Source organism: Humulus lupulus, chromosome 7 (genome assembly GCF_963169125.1).
Source record: "Humulus lupulus chromosome 7, drHumLupu1.1, whole genome shotgun sequence".
Taxonomy (NCBI): Eukaryota; Viridiplantae; Streptophyta; class Magnoliopsida; order Rosales; family Cannabaceae; genus Humulus; species Humulus lupulus.
This window is the reverse complement of record NC_084799.1, coordinates 165,364,947-165,380,161: the sequence shown is the minus strand read 5'-3', so window position 1 is coordinate 165,380,161 and position 15,215 is coordinate 165,364,947. Positions and strand designations below refer to the sequence as shown.

Here is a 15,215-nt window from a genome sequence, read left to right as displayed (position 1 = left end):
TCCTGCCTCCCCAGAAATCTCCTTAGCAACGGGGATTGATGGCACGGAAAATGAAGCCGGAATCACCGTCGACCAGAACACTCCTCAGAACACTCCCCAAGACCCTCCTACCTCATAGTCTTTTTATTTTTCTTTCTTTATCTTTTAGATACACGACCTGTGGGTCGTGATGTAAAGACAATGTTTAACTTTTATTGCTGCAAGGGCAGCTTTTTCCCTTTTAACATACAATTACATCCGAGCAGCATCTCACGGTGTAAAGGAATCGTTTTTGATATTATAATATATTTACACTTTATTATAACATCTGTCCGAATGACCGAACTTAGCGTAGTACTTTGGTTTGATTTAACAAAATACAAAATTTTGAAAAATACTCTAAGTACCGTAGCATGCTTTCACTTATTTTGCTCATGTGTTTACATACCTTTCGATCTGATTTGCTTACTAGATACCTTATATGCCCTCCAAGTGATTGAGGAGCTTTAGGTCCTCGGTCACTTGCCTTGACTGGGACTTGCTCGAACATTTCTGCTCGTAGAAGGAATTTAAAACAATAATATAGAAAAACAACACACGTAATGAGCAAGTACTTGTAATAAATACAATAGTTGACAAGAATGACTGGTTGCGCACAGTCCCTTTTATTTCTCGTAATAAATGGACAAATTGTGTCTATACAAGTGATCACCGAAATGATCTTACACTTATAAGCGATTGGTCACATAAAATGACCAACCCTTTTTCATAACTTGTAAAAAGTAAAATTAATACAAGCTAATTCTTTAAGAAGAATTGTTTATTAATAGTACTTGCATAGGTATTCTCCACGCCAATAGTGAAGAATGAGATCTCCATTTAAGCGAGCAAGTTTATAGGTGCCTGGTTGAAGGACTTCTTCAAGTTGGTACGGTCCTTCCCAATTAGTTCTGAGTACTCCAACAGCCTGGTCGCGGGTGTTGAGGAAAACCCTTTGAAGTACTAGATCTCCGACATTGAATTTCCTTTCGAGTACTTTAGAATTGAAATACTGGATGACCTTTTGCTGGTAAGCAGTTTCTCGGAGTTGGGCTTGCTCTCGCTTTCCATCGACCAAATCAAGAGATTCACTACACCAAATACCTATTTCTATAATGCATAATTATAAGCTAATTGGAAAAGTATTATAATAGGTAACTAAAAAGTTAGAAAGCGGTAAAGTTAAAATGGAGGGAAAAAAAAAGCTGGGTAAAGTTAAAAAGGAGGGAAACAAAAAAAAATGGCAAATGTAAAAGCATTTTTTTAGTAAACGTAAAAGGCAAAGGCTCCGAAAGCTCCTCCGCACCAATTTTCTCTGATTGCTCTTCTTGCTCCGCCGCAAGAGCTGCTTCGATTGTCCCTCAGGTGTGGACTAAGGCTCGACGACTATGGGACGTAGGCAGGGACTGAAGGTTGACGTTGATGGGATGCATATGGTGCTTTGGTGATGAGGGCTAGATCAGTGCAGGTGGTGGTCGACTGTGTCTGTTGCAAAGGTCGGGGATAGATGGGGACAGAAGGGTGACGAATGGGTAAGATTTTTTCTCACCTGTTTTTTTTTTTGTTGTTAATATCTCGATTGAAAACAAAGATATTGAATATGATATTTGTGTATTTATTTTGTGTTTTGAGATCTTTGTATATATCTGGGTTGAAGATAGATTCAAATCATTGGATTAATCATTTTCCTCTATTTGTGTGAGTGTTTGTTCTTCTGTGAGATTTAATGGCTAGAACCCGATTCAATACCCTCATCATCTCACACACATCTCTTCTCCACTGCAATTTTCTTTTGGTCAGCAACCCACCATCACCTTCATCATTCTCCATCTCAGTCACGGCAGCCGCACCACTCCCAGCCACCCCCAAGCCCCTGCTCTCCGCCTCTGTTATGTTGCACTTGCACCCACCCACCACCACCACTAGTCCCTCCTCCTCTCTCTCTCCCCCTCTCTAACGATCTGAGCCCAAGGTCAGTAAACATTTTCTTCGTCACAATTTTTTTTTCTTTTGTGGGTGTATATCTTTCATGATGGTTTTGGCTTTGGGATACATTTGGTGTTCTTAACTTGTGATCTCATACTGTTTTTGGATTTTTGTACTGGAAGAAGATTACACTGTTTGATTCTGGGTTTATTTATTTATTTTTGAGAGTGCAGAGTATTCTTGGATCTGTGGGGTTTTTTCTATCGAAGAAGACAAAAATTCAGATACTTAAAGATGTTAGTGGAAGAGTCAAACCTTCCAGGTATTGATATAGCAAACATACTAAAATATTAATAAATGATGACAATCAATAATACTATTATAATATGAAAAAGCTATAGTTTCTTTTTTTAATTTGATTTTTGTAATCTTCTAGGATGACTCTACTTCTAGGCCCTCCAGGAGCAGGGAAAACGACCTTGTTGCTGGCGCTAGCCGGAAAGCTTGATCAAGATTTGAGGGTCTAGCTTGATTTTTAATTTATAATAAATTTTAGTTAATAATTGCTTACTTTTACACATATTACTTTTTCTGTTTATTAATTCTAAACAGAAAATCTAGTGTTGAAGGATTTCAATATTGAGAATGAGGCTGGTGGAGTTGGTAAAGAAATTATAAAAAGTTTTACTGCCACTGTTAGTAGTAACATCCTTGAAATTCGATTCTATTGGGCTGGGAAAGGAACCGTTGCTATTCCTCTAAGAGGAGTTTATGGTCCTCTCATATCAGCAATTTCTGTCGATCCTGGTACGTTGTATCATGCCATAATCAGCTTCTCATTAATTATTGCTAATTTCAATTCCTTAATTAATTCTCATATAATTTTCATCAATTTACCATGCATCTACCATTTATATGTATCTTATTCATTTTCTAATTCCATTTTGTTTGATTATCCATTTGCATATGCTCTTTTTTTTACCATCTATTTTATTTTTGTTGATTTGATTTAAGATTTAATAACAGAATCCATTACAACTACATACTTGGCACAGTGGCACACACACTTTAAAATATATTCAAGTGAAGATAAAATGATGTATATATCTTTGGTTATTGTTTTCTGTATATGAACGAAATCCTTTAAACAGTTACATTATTTATCTTCATGCATTAATTTGAGCAGAATCAACGTGAAAGTGTGCTTTTAAAAATTATATTTTCTTGTATTGCTAGTGTAATTTTCTTACGATTTTCCTCTTTTGTTTAATTTGGCAGGTTTTGTTGCTGCAGTAGTGTTTGTCGTATTTATTTAATTTGGCAGATTTTGTGGCTGCAGCTGCTAGTAGGTAATGTGAGGCTAACAACTTTTTTAACAATATAAATTTGAGTTATCCTAGAACTTGTGTTTATTGCTGATCATTATTGATTCAAATATTCATGTACATATTTGTCCTTTTGCTTACAGTTTCCTCTTTTGTCTCTTTCTTTCTTAAAATATATATTTTTTAAACAATTCTTGGCTTACTTCTGCTTGCATCAGAACCTAAAACACTACTATTTCTGATGCCTTTTTTTGTAGGCCACATGAAGAGAAATCCTCATCTTGGAGATGAACCTATAGATATCAAGGATTTGGTCAATATTGGAAAATCATTTGGGCCGTAGGTTCTCTTTTGATAATTCTTTGTTTCTATTTTATACCACTGTATAGTCTAATCCTACCGCTTTTTCCTTTTTGATGTTCCTAGAAGCTATTGCCATTATTGGTACGGAGCTTGTGTGTTTCTATATGTATATGCAAGTGCATAATTTCTTTTTACCTATTTCCTGCAGGTGCCCCTATTATATGTCACGGGAGATTCATAAGGTTGTTGATATATTATTTGCACCTTATAACTATCTCATTGATCGTGGATATATGAAATCTCTAACAATAAATTGGCAGAACAATGTACTCATATTTGATGAAGCTCACAACTTGGTAAGTTGAAGAAATATATCTAACAAAGGAAAGTTTTTCTTCTGTACTCTGAAATTGGTTTGTGGTTATCCATTTTTTTTCTTTTTGAATCCATTTTAATGTTAATGCAGTACATTGATCTTATTTGCCTAAATATAACGCAGGAAGGCCTATGTGTTGATGCAGATTCTTTTGACTTGCCTTCTTACGACTTGCATTTCTGAAGCAAAAAATTGTATTGATATTTTTGTAAAAAGAAGGCAAGTTTCTGATGATAAGTCAAATAACCCAGGTAATTTTGCAATTCCTAGAAGTAAACTTTACTGGTAATATTATTCAAGTAGTAGTGTAAATAGAATATTCCATTCGCCACCAGTACCTTTTAGTGCTTAGTCAACATTCTTATTGATATATAGATATAAATTTATAAATGATATATCCAACAGTGCTAGCATGCCAGCAGTACTTTGCACATGGGTCCGTATTATTCTGTACTATTCATTTTACCCTGCATTTGCATTTCTTTCCTATTTTCTTTTAGAAATTCTTCAGGCATTTTAGCAGACTTCACGAACATGCTTATAATTGTTTATAAATGTATATCTTGCAACACTTCTTTTAAAGCTTGAGAAGCGGTTTGCGGAAGTGCCTATTGGATCCAAGGAATTAGGCTTCACTAAACCTGGACCTTACATGTATGAATTACTAGCTGATTTAAATATCACTCCTAAGACTTCATCCAAACTTGTTGAGATAATTGATGAAGCAACTGAACTTTTGGAAGAAAATAATCAGCAACAAGGCAAAAGCAGTGCCTGTCGATTGGAAAGCATTAGCAACATGCTTAATATAATTTTCAGACATGACAATGCTCATGCAAAATACTATCGTGTAAGTTCCAAATATTGACTGTGTGTGTGTGAGAGAGAAGTATGATAAAGTTATTAACTAAGAATATAAGTCTTTTCTGTTTTAGGTTAATGTGCAGGAAGTTGAAGCTAGTGCATCAGATGGTTTAAAAGGTAACTTTGGAGACTTATCCTACTAATTTAGGCCTCCTTTCAGTCATGCTTTTTGTAGTTGTGAAGTTTAGGTATCTCTTTTTCCATTATTTCAGGTAAGGCATCTAGGACACTTAGCTGGTGGTGCTTTAACCCGGGAATTGCGATGGGGGAATTCTCTAAATTGTTTGTTGGTTCTATTATATTAACATATGGCACATTATCTCCAATGGATTCATTTGCTCAAGAATTGAAATTGTAAGTATATATTTGGTTTAAAATTTTACTATTTGATTTTGGTGTGAATGTGATTGATATAATTTTTAATATTTTCTTTTTGTTTTTACCTCAGAGACTTTCCAGTGAGGTTGGAGAACCCTCATGTTATAAACTCTAGGTAGATATGGGCTGGAGTTGTACCAGTTGGTCCATTGGGCTACTCTTTCAATTCCTCTTATAGGAGTTGTGATACTCTTGAATACAAGCAAGAGCTTGGTAATGCTATAGGTATGTAGCATAGCTTTTGTGATTTTTTACAATAAATGATTTAGCTAAATAGGACACACTAGCTCTTCTGAAGCTATCTTCCTGTAGAAAATTTACTTCGTTATTTTAAATAAATTTTTTGTAAAGCTATGAATTTGTGTTTTGATTCCACTACTCTTAAGACCATTGAGATTGATTCAATTATGTTATGATGATCCAGATAAATATCGGAACTTGAGTTTTGTTCATTGTATTGATGCATAGATAAGCAGTCTGAGGTGTATTTAATGCTTCCATGATTTAGAGACAGAATGAAATTCTTTTTCTTCTCAAAGTTCTCTGCTTAGTTTTGTACAAAGTCATTTGTTAATCAACATACCTATTTTTATGGATTTAGGAACTGGAAGTTGTCCAATCCAAATCAGTAGCGCGTGAACTTGATTACTAATCATCATCCTTGATTTTTTGTGTTTGATTTCAATGTTTCAGTCAATTTTGCTTGAATTGTTCCTGATGGGCTGCTTGCATTCTTTCCATCTTACTACCTTTTGGACCAATGCATTGGGTGCTGGAAGAAAATGGTAAGCAATATAAATCAATTAGTGAAGGGTTCAACTCTATTTATTTTAGTCTAAAAAATTATTGTTCCAATGTTGCAAAGTTATGCCAATTCAACAACATTATGGGAAAGAATCTGTAGGCATAAGAAACCTATTGTAGAACCTAGACAATCTTCTTTGTTTTCTGAGTCAATTGAGGTTACTTAGATTAGTTCCAAGCACTAAAATATGTCCACAGACATCACTTCCTCTACTTAAATGGTCTATCTGATGCTTTTCTTTACTCTTGTTTTGTCAGGATTACATGGCTAAGCTGAAGGACTCCTCAACTTCTGGTGCAATATTTTTTGCTGTGTGCCGTGGTAAGGTATGTCTAGAGATCTCCTTGGCTAGTGAAAACACTTTATTGTCTTACAGTGACAGATCTTTGGTTTATGTGTTGATGGATGGATTTACAAACAGTTTTCTTATGCATGGTCATGTCACTTAAATTTCCCAAAGTAATTTAATTCTCAACATTTATCTGCATTTTGGCATCCTGGTAATTATTTAGTACTGGTGCATCGTTTATCTGATAGGGTCTATTAAGTGTGCACTTTGTTTTATTATTTATTGAGTTTAAATGGTTTCTAAGATGGTTATAGATATGCTCTAAAATGACAAGATTTTAGTTTATAGAATTAGCCAGCTGTTGCAAAGTTTTTTGTATTGCCTGAGATGAACTGAAAAAAAAGAAGTAAACTTATTTGCATATTGATTTACTAGATATTGGAATTATCATTGTTAGTGATATATCTTTATGCGACCTACAACCTGTGAATCTAGCAGTTACATTTGCTCATATGTTTAGCACTGTCAATATTGTTGTTTGATTACAAGCCCTTCCTCAAATTCCACGATTCTTATGGAATTTTAATTGTTGAATCTTACTCTTGGAATTGTATACTTTACTGGCTTAAGCATAAAACACCTTAATGTAAATGAGGTTTTCCAGTGCATATTTTTTGTTAGATTTTGAATTTGAATGTCCTGCTTGAGTGAAAGCTTGTTCATAGTGGTTGATTGTCACTGATTTTCCAGGTAAGTGAAGGATTAGATTTTACTGATCATGCCGGAAGAGTTGTAATCGTCACTGGTATGCCATTTGCCACAATGACAGATCATAAGGTTTGATATCCTGTTTTCCTCCAAAGTCTTTTGGTACTTGCATATAATGTGTGTCATTGGAAGTTGAGTTCTTGTTTATTTTTTCTTTAAAATCTGCAGTTGGAACTTTAATCGGTTTAGGCAATAAAAATAGATCATTTTGATTTCTTGATAGACACAACACGATGCTTGTATCTACTTTCCTTTCTAAATGGCTGGACTTAAGCTGATGCTTGCATTCATGTAGGCATTGTTGGAGGATATTTTATATTGGAGAAGATGTTTTCAACAGCATGACATGCTTAAATTTTATTTTTTCTTGAGTTATGTTGATAAAGAGTGAATTTATAATAATTTAGGATCAAAATATTGTATTCTTCTGTGATTCTATAGTAGTTTATAGTAGTTCACGAGGTATGTTGATTTATTGTTATGCACTCTACAATCAAATTCTTTATTTCACAATCTCTTGTGAATTTATTTAATCAAATGATGGCAGAGCTATATTTATGAATTTATATTTGTATATTGTCTTTATATCTTTGTTTGCTTGTTGAATTATTGAGTGGACACGGCTAGTGCTTTCTAGGTGTGTATTATAGCATGGATTAATACATTTAAGTGTACTCAATTTTTTTTAACATACCATCTGTTTGAGGAAAAGTCTGAGCTAAAATCATTATTCTTTCATTTTGACATTCTTCATTTTATTTGTAGCTCTACAATTAGCCATTTTGGAAAATATAGCATATAGCATATAACATACATATATTTTTATGTATATATGTGTAAGATGCGAGTTTGCGCACTATTTAATATTGCTTTAACATTATTTGATTGCTGTCCTAAGTTACCATTTCTAATATAGGTAGTAGAACTAACTACTTTTGATGCTAATATTCTAGTGGAACTATATCTTATGAATTAATCTATCATTTCCCAAAAATTGCATCTATTTACTGATTTATACCTATGTCGCTGATGCCTCATTCTTGATTATATTTCATGAATTATTGAGAAGAACCACTTAATTATAGAACAATGTCCTCTCTTTTTCCAATGCTCATATCTTATGACTTTTTGCTTTTGATGTATGGTAAACTTGCTTTCTTTATTATCTAGATATGCATACTTATAATTATAAGACCTACTTCATTTCTCACTCTCCAATTTTATTTCATACTTATATTATTTTATATAATATTTTAGTCTGCCTATATTGATGATGTCTTTTAGTTTTTTAATGTGACTACTTGAGTGAGCTCCACAGTGATTGCAACATATTTCTATCATTTATTTCTACTATGTAAATATACAGTAGCAAATAAAATGAGATGAGGGATGTTCCCAATACTTGGAACTACTTGTTTATCTTTATTTGTAAAAGGGAAATACTTGTTTATAATTAGATACCATACAATATAGAATTTTGTCACTACAATAATATAATAAAAAATAAATATGAAGAGACAAAAAATAAGAAGGTTGAAAATATATTGTATCTTTAATTACACATTTTTTGCTGTATTGTATCTATTTTTGCTGTATTGTATCTTTGCCACTGAACTAACAAGAGACAAAAAAATATGAAGGTTGAAAATATAGAACTGGCTGTCAAGTTTTTTGAAAGAAATGATTGAGAAAGACTTGAACCTGATCATGTTAGACTATATATTTTGACCACGATTCTTGGCAAAAGGCTTTAGTTATGTGTACAATGACTCTTTATGAAGTAACATGTTGAATGACTAATAATTTAAATTTATGCCTTTTGTGGCTGACAATTGAAATTTAATTGTCACATTGTAGATTTTGAAGGATAAGTCCCTAAGAGAGATGCACGATAATGCATTCACACAAAAGGAGGAGGTAAAATTATATATATATATTGTGATGATATCAATCTTTTATATATGCCTATGTTTCTTTATTTGTGACTCATTCCATGTTTGGATCATTATATGTATTTGTCTTCTAAGGTTCTTGAACTTTCTACCTTCAAGTATCTATGTATTGTCATTATTTGTCATTTTTTATTCTTTTAGAATTTCAATAGCTTAATCAGTTTTGACAAGTCTTGGATCTTCGCTTGTAATCGATAAGGCATATGAGTTAGTATCTCATACTCCATGTCATCTCATACCTACCAAATATCTATAAATAATAATAAATTACATATGTATATGTATAGATAGAATTCACTACTTTTTGTGCGATTGATTGAATGAATTGAATTGAAAGTTCATGCATATAGAGAATAACCCATTGATAATTATGTATGCAAGTTAAAATTTTTGTGTAAATATTTTGATATATCTATGTGGGAACTCCAAGTTATATGTTCCTTAAACATTATGGTTCACATAGTTGTAGTAATGTGTGTAATATTGTAACGACCCCAAATTTCCTAATAAGGTTTAGGACCTTGATTAGGAGGCCTGGAGGGCCATAATTGATTATTTGAGCTATTATATGATTATATGCATGTTTATGCGGATCATATTATTATATGATGGTGAATGCATGCATATGGGTATATATTTTGTTATGGGTGCATTTTGGTAATTTGGTCGTTGAGGACATAATTGTATAATTATTTGTATATTGGTAGTTATTGTTGAGGCTACATTATAATGTGGATTTGTTCGAGCTTTTGGACATGAGACGATCGTTGAGTATTAGTTAGTAGTTTGGTCATAACGGGGTTAAGTTTGGGGCTTGGAGTGAGTCTCGGGGTAATTTGGTGATTAGAACGTACTCGGGAGTTAAGGGGTAATGGGATATGAATTATTGGTATTTGAGAATATTGAGAATAACGAGAATTGAGGGTGTTGATTATGATTAACGAGATAGGTACGAAAGGACGATTTTGCCCTTGGTGGCTGTTAAAGATTTTAATTAAGCTTGAGGGCATTTAGGTCATTTTACCTCTAAGGATATATATCAATATTTAGGCTGGAAAATAGTAGAAGGCTGTAGGAGAAAACAGAGCATTATCTTTTGCCTCCACTGTTCACCATTTTCTTCATTTTTCTTCAATTTTGAAGCTTCTTTTGAAGAATTAAGCTGGGGAATCAAGTGTTGAAGATCTAGGGTATCGTTTCATCATTGAAGAGGAGTTCATACCGAGCTTGAGGTAAGATTCCAACCACTAGAACTCTGATTTTCTGCTCTGTTTTGTTACTGAGTTTAGTTGGGATTTTGGGTTTGAAAGTAGAGAATTCAATGGGGGTTTTTGGCAAAGTTTGGGTAGGTTATGATGCCTAGGACTAGTATAGGTGGTATTTGGGTTCATTTTGGGAGTTTAAATGGTGTTTGGAAGCTTTTGAAACAAGTTGAAAATGGAAAACTCGAAGGAAGAAGAACCAGGGCCATGTCTGCCTGGTCCTAGCGCTATAGCGCCCAGAGGGTAGCCAGGGAAAAATGTCCCTGGTTGTAGCGTTGGGGCGCTAGGGGGGTAGCGCTGTAGCGCTACCCTACTTTCTCAGATGCATATTTTGGGTGTTTTTTAGGGTTTTTGGCTCGGGGTTTCAATCCTTAAGGCTTGGGATCGAATCTACTCACCGTTTGGGTACAATTCGAGGTCCCGGGAGTGAGGTTTAGGTTAAGACTCATTTATTGGTATTTTCATTAATTGGATTCCATATTTGGTTATGACTAGGTGACTGCTAAGGGATTAAAAGATCGATCGCTCTCAAGGGTCATTCGTAAAGTGTTTCTCGCTCGAACAAGAGGTAAGAAAACTACACCCGAATATGTGGTTAGGTTGGGACTAAGTGTTCCCTATATTTGTATGCATTATTATGTGATTGTGATGGGACTAAGGGCTTCCTATATCTGTATATGATGTCATAGATGGTATTATGCCATGGGACATATAATAAACGACCTAAGGGTGCCGTAAATAATATTTGCGCACATGGCGCGGCTTGGACACTTGTAGCCGAGGACAACTTATTAATCACTGAGCTCGGTTAAGCTGGCCAGAGTCAGTGGGTATTACACTGGGGGCGGCCTAAGTGAGCCAGAGATAGTGGGTTAAACAGAAGGAGCGACCTAAGGGTGCCGACCCTAAATATTGTGTAATGATTGAAATGAATTGTTGATTATGATCATGACAGTTGTTGTAATCTAATAAATATGATATGTTAATTATCTGGATGACAAATTGTTAGTTTGTCGATTGTATTCACTGAGTAGGTGAATGTTGTGAATTGCTGATTACTTGGTTATGAGTTGTGAAATACCTGGTTATTGAAATTAATCATGCTATATATATTATGTTTCCTTCCTGGGCTTCGGCTCACGAGTGCTACGTGGTGCAGGTAAGAGCAAGGGTATGTAGATTCAACCATGAGTTGGAGAGCTCTGGGGGCGAGGTGTACATTGCTAGCTGCTCGGCCACCACGGTCGAGGGATTGTACAGGGACGAAAACCTAAAATGAGTATTTTGCCATTAGAGTGGCTTGAGTTGTTTATAACATCTGGAATTTTTGTAAATAAGTCATTCAAACCCTGTTTTGAGAGTCTATGTATTAAACTTCCATTTTTATCAAAAATAACTTATTTATGACCAAAATATTTCATTCCTAATCAATTGATGACTTTCGATTCACAATTTGTTTAAATGACTTGATTAGTGAGTCTTGCACTATTCTAAATACAAAGTGTAACGATCTTGGTTACCCAGGGTGTTACAAATATAATAACTTGTTTATTATTCAAACTCAAATATTGTAAATTTGGTTATGCGTCATGATATTATTGACTATTTTAGATGAATGATATGATATTTCATGACCTCATTAGTTTTTCTTTTATGTTTAATTTACCAGATTCAATAAGTGAAGTGCAAAAGAAAATCTGATTTGGAAGGCTTTGGTTTGCTGACATTTCAAAGATCATGAATTCCTACCTTTACTTTTGAATATGCAACTGTTTAAGACTATTTTGTTGACTTTTGTGAGAATGTTTTTGTAACGACCCAAAATTACTAATAAGACTTAAGGGCCTTGATTAGTGTGCTGGGAGGGCATAATTGGAGGTTAAGAGAATTAATGGTAAGAAAGTGTGAAATGGGTATTGAGTAAGTATGCGGGCTCTGTTTGGCTGGTAAGGGCATAATGGTAATCTTGGCTCGTTAGGGCATAAATGTGAATGTGTGTGATAAATTGTTGAGACCACATTATTATGTGGGTAGATTGATAAATATATATGCGTGTACAGGTGTGAGCAATCGTAATTATCGGCACGAGGCGATCCTAGGGAGCAAGTAGCGGGAAAGTCACAACGGGGTTTAATAGTTGACTTTGGATACGTCAGACTATCGGGTTATGAAAATAAATATATGGAGATATATTTGAGGTCAGGGTGTTTAGGTGGGAATAATGGGAGATTTTACCATTTTGGCCTCGGGGACGATTCCGGCACCTCGAGCCTTGGGTTTGACTTAAATGATAAGGTTAGACTTAAGAAGATAAGGGAAACACAGATAGACCGACTCTTATTTTCTCTCTCTCAAGAAAACTAAGAATTTAGGCTGGGATTTCAGAGGATTTCAGTGGGGATTTAAAAGCTTAGCTCAAAGATTATCCAAGGAACATTTAATCAAAGCCAAGGTGAGAATCCAACTGTGTTATAAGGTTAGAAGCTCTGAGTTTTTCTGAGTAATAAGATAATTATAATTTTGGTGTTTAAGGTTGAATTGGAGTTAGGAACTTGGGAACTAGCTGGAATTCTGTTTGGAGAAGGGGTTCAGCTGAAAAGGTAAACCTTAATTTATGATTTAAGAGTTTAAATCTGAGTTTTGAATGGCTGGTTGTGGTGTTTGATGTTCTTGAGTTTCAAAGATTGAAACATGGATTGCAAAGAGTTTTAGATTGGGTTTCTTGTTGAATTATGATGTTAAAGTTGTCTTAAAAGTGTTGGGAGTGATTGATATTGAAGTAGGGAGCTTTGGGATGATTTTGGGTAAGGTTTGGAGGTTGAAAATGGTGGAAATTCTGGGTTCGACGGGAAGGGCCGCGGCTCTGTTCTAGAGCGCTGCGGCCCTAGCTTGCAAAGGAGCCAAGAAGGCTCGGCCAAAGGCAAGTGCCGCGGCGCCCAAAGCAAGGGCCGCGGCGCGTGTCCCTTTCAGGTGTGGTGTTGGCTCTGTTTTGGAGAAGGGCCGCGGCTAGGCTTTGGGGGCCGCAGCCCTTGGTTGCACACTTGAGATTTTGAGGGTTTTGAGCACGGGGAGTGGTCTAGTGTGCTCGGGTTTGGTTTCACCACCGTGCTTGGTGGAATTAGGAGTCCCGGGAGTTAGTTTTGTAACTGGAAACCTATATTTTATTATTCATGAAAACCCATACGTGAATATTAATAGAATTCGTTATCTTGGTTGTGACTAGGTGATGAGCTAGGGCTCGGGAATGGATCGTGCTCGGGGGTCGTCCTTTCCAATTAAAGCGTTTGGCATCAAGGTAAGAAAACTGCACCTGTGTATGTGGATAGGATGGGACTAAGTGTTCCCTGTGTTTGAATGTATTATTGTGTGATGGTGATACACCATGTGAATATGTTGGGACTAAGAGTTCCCTATAATGGTATGAATGTCATAAGGTGGTATTATGCCACGGGGACATGTGGTAGTGGCCTAAGGGTGCCAAAATCCACACTTGCGCGTAGGGCGCGGCTCGGACACTGGTATCCGAGGACAACTTATTATGCACTGAGCTCGGTTAAGCTGGCCGGAGTCAGTGGGCATGTCACTGTAGTTGGCATAAGCGTGCCAAAGGCAGTGAGTTAAACAGAGGGTGCGGCCTGCGGGCGTTAACCCTAGTTATTGCTTGATATGTGTTTATTGTGGATTAATGTCTGTGACCTAATGAGTGTCTGGAGCTAGATTAATGGTTGTTGGTCAGTGTGTTGCTTTGAATGAATTTTATGGCCTGATGGTACTGAATAGTATATTGTGGTTAATGGACTATGCTCTGTGAACTGCTAGCTGTTAAAACTGTTATGTCGAGATATTATGTTTTCTTGCTGGGCTTCGGCTCACGAGTGCTACATGGTGCAGGTAAGGCAAGTTGGCCATGGGTTGGAGAGCTCTGGGGGCGAGGTGTACATTGTCAGCTGCTCGGCCGCCACGGTCGAGGATTTGTACAGGAACGGGAACCTAAAACGTATATTTTGCCATTAGAGTGGCTGGGTCATTTATTTATAATTAAGAGTTTTGTATTTACATTTTTAAACCCTGATTTGGGATCCCATACAATAAACGTCAGCTTTCAATAAAGTTTAACCGTTTATAATCAAATTTTGTTTAACCTAATCCCTTGTGTCAGTAGATACACAGTTCAAATTAAATGACTTGATTAGCTAGTCTTGCACTATTTCAAACATACAGTCTAACGGTCTTGGTTATCCAGGGCGTTACAGTTTTGTTTATGTTAATTAGGCAGTGTTGAATATCTTAAGACTTTTGGATTGTTTTTTAGATAATCTTGAATGTATTTTGACACAGTTATTTGGTTATATGTGTTATGAACCATATAATTGGTACTAAAAAAATATATTTGTACAATGTTAAGGGTGTCTTAAGTATATTAAATGAAGCTTGTTTGAATTAAGGCAATAAGAAATAATTATAATGTGCAGGTTTATATAATAATAATTTAAGTTTATCCAAATATTAGAATAATACAAAAAATGTGTTATTGTATCTTTTACAATAACACTGGTTTATAAGCATAAAATAATGTTATGCAAACTATTTTCTATAATGCAGAAAGTGTGTTATTATAAAGTGTATCATAACACTACTTTATAAGTACAAAAAAGTGTTATATAATCTATTTATAAATAGCATAATAAAATACTTATCTAACTATTAAAATAACAAAACAAAAGTGTTATCGTAGGTTATACCACAACACATGTCTAACTATGGAAAAGTGTTATGTAAAGTGCTCCGACCTACTATAACACCGCTTTCCTTATCAAATGTTATGCAAAGTGTTATGGTATATATTTGATAATACTTTTTCGGTCTTATTGAAAGTATTTTTTCTTGTAGTGATTCCATCAATAGCTGGCTATTAGAGCCTTGATCATACGTTATTCTTCGATGCGATG

At 35.2% G+C, this 15,215-nt stretch overlaps 1 pseudogene; it reads left to right on the top strand.

The window, feature by feature from the left end:
• Nucleotides 1-1,233: 1,233 nt before the first annotated feature.
• Nucleotides 1,234-11,720, top strand: LOC133788778 (regulator of telomere elongation helicase 1 homolog; annotated as a pseudogene).
• The last annotated feature ends 3,495 nt before the right edge of the window (nt 11,721-15,215 follow it).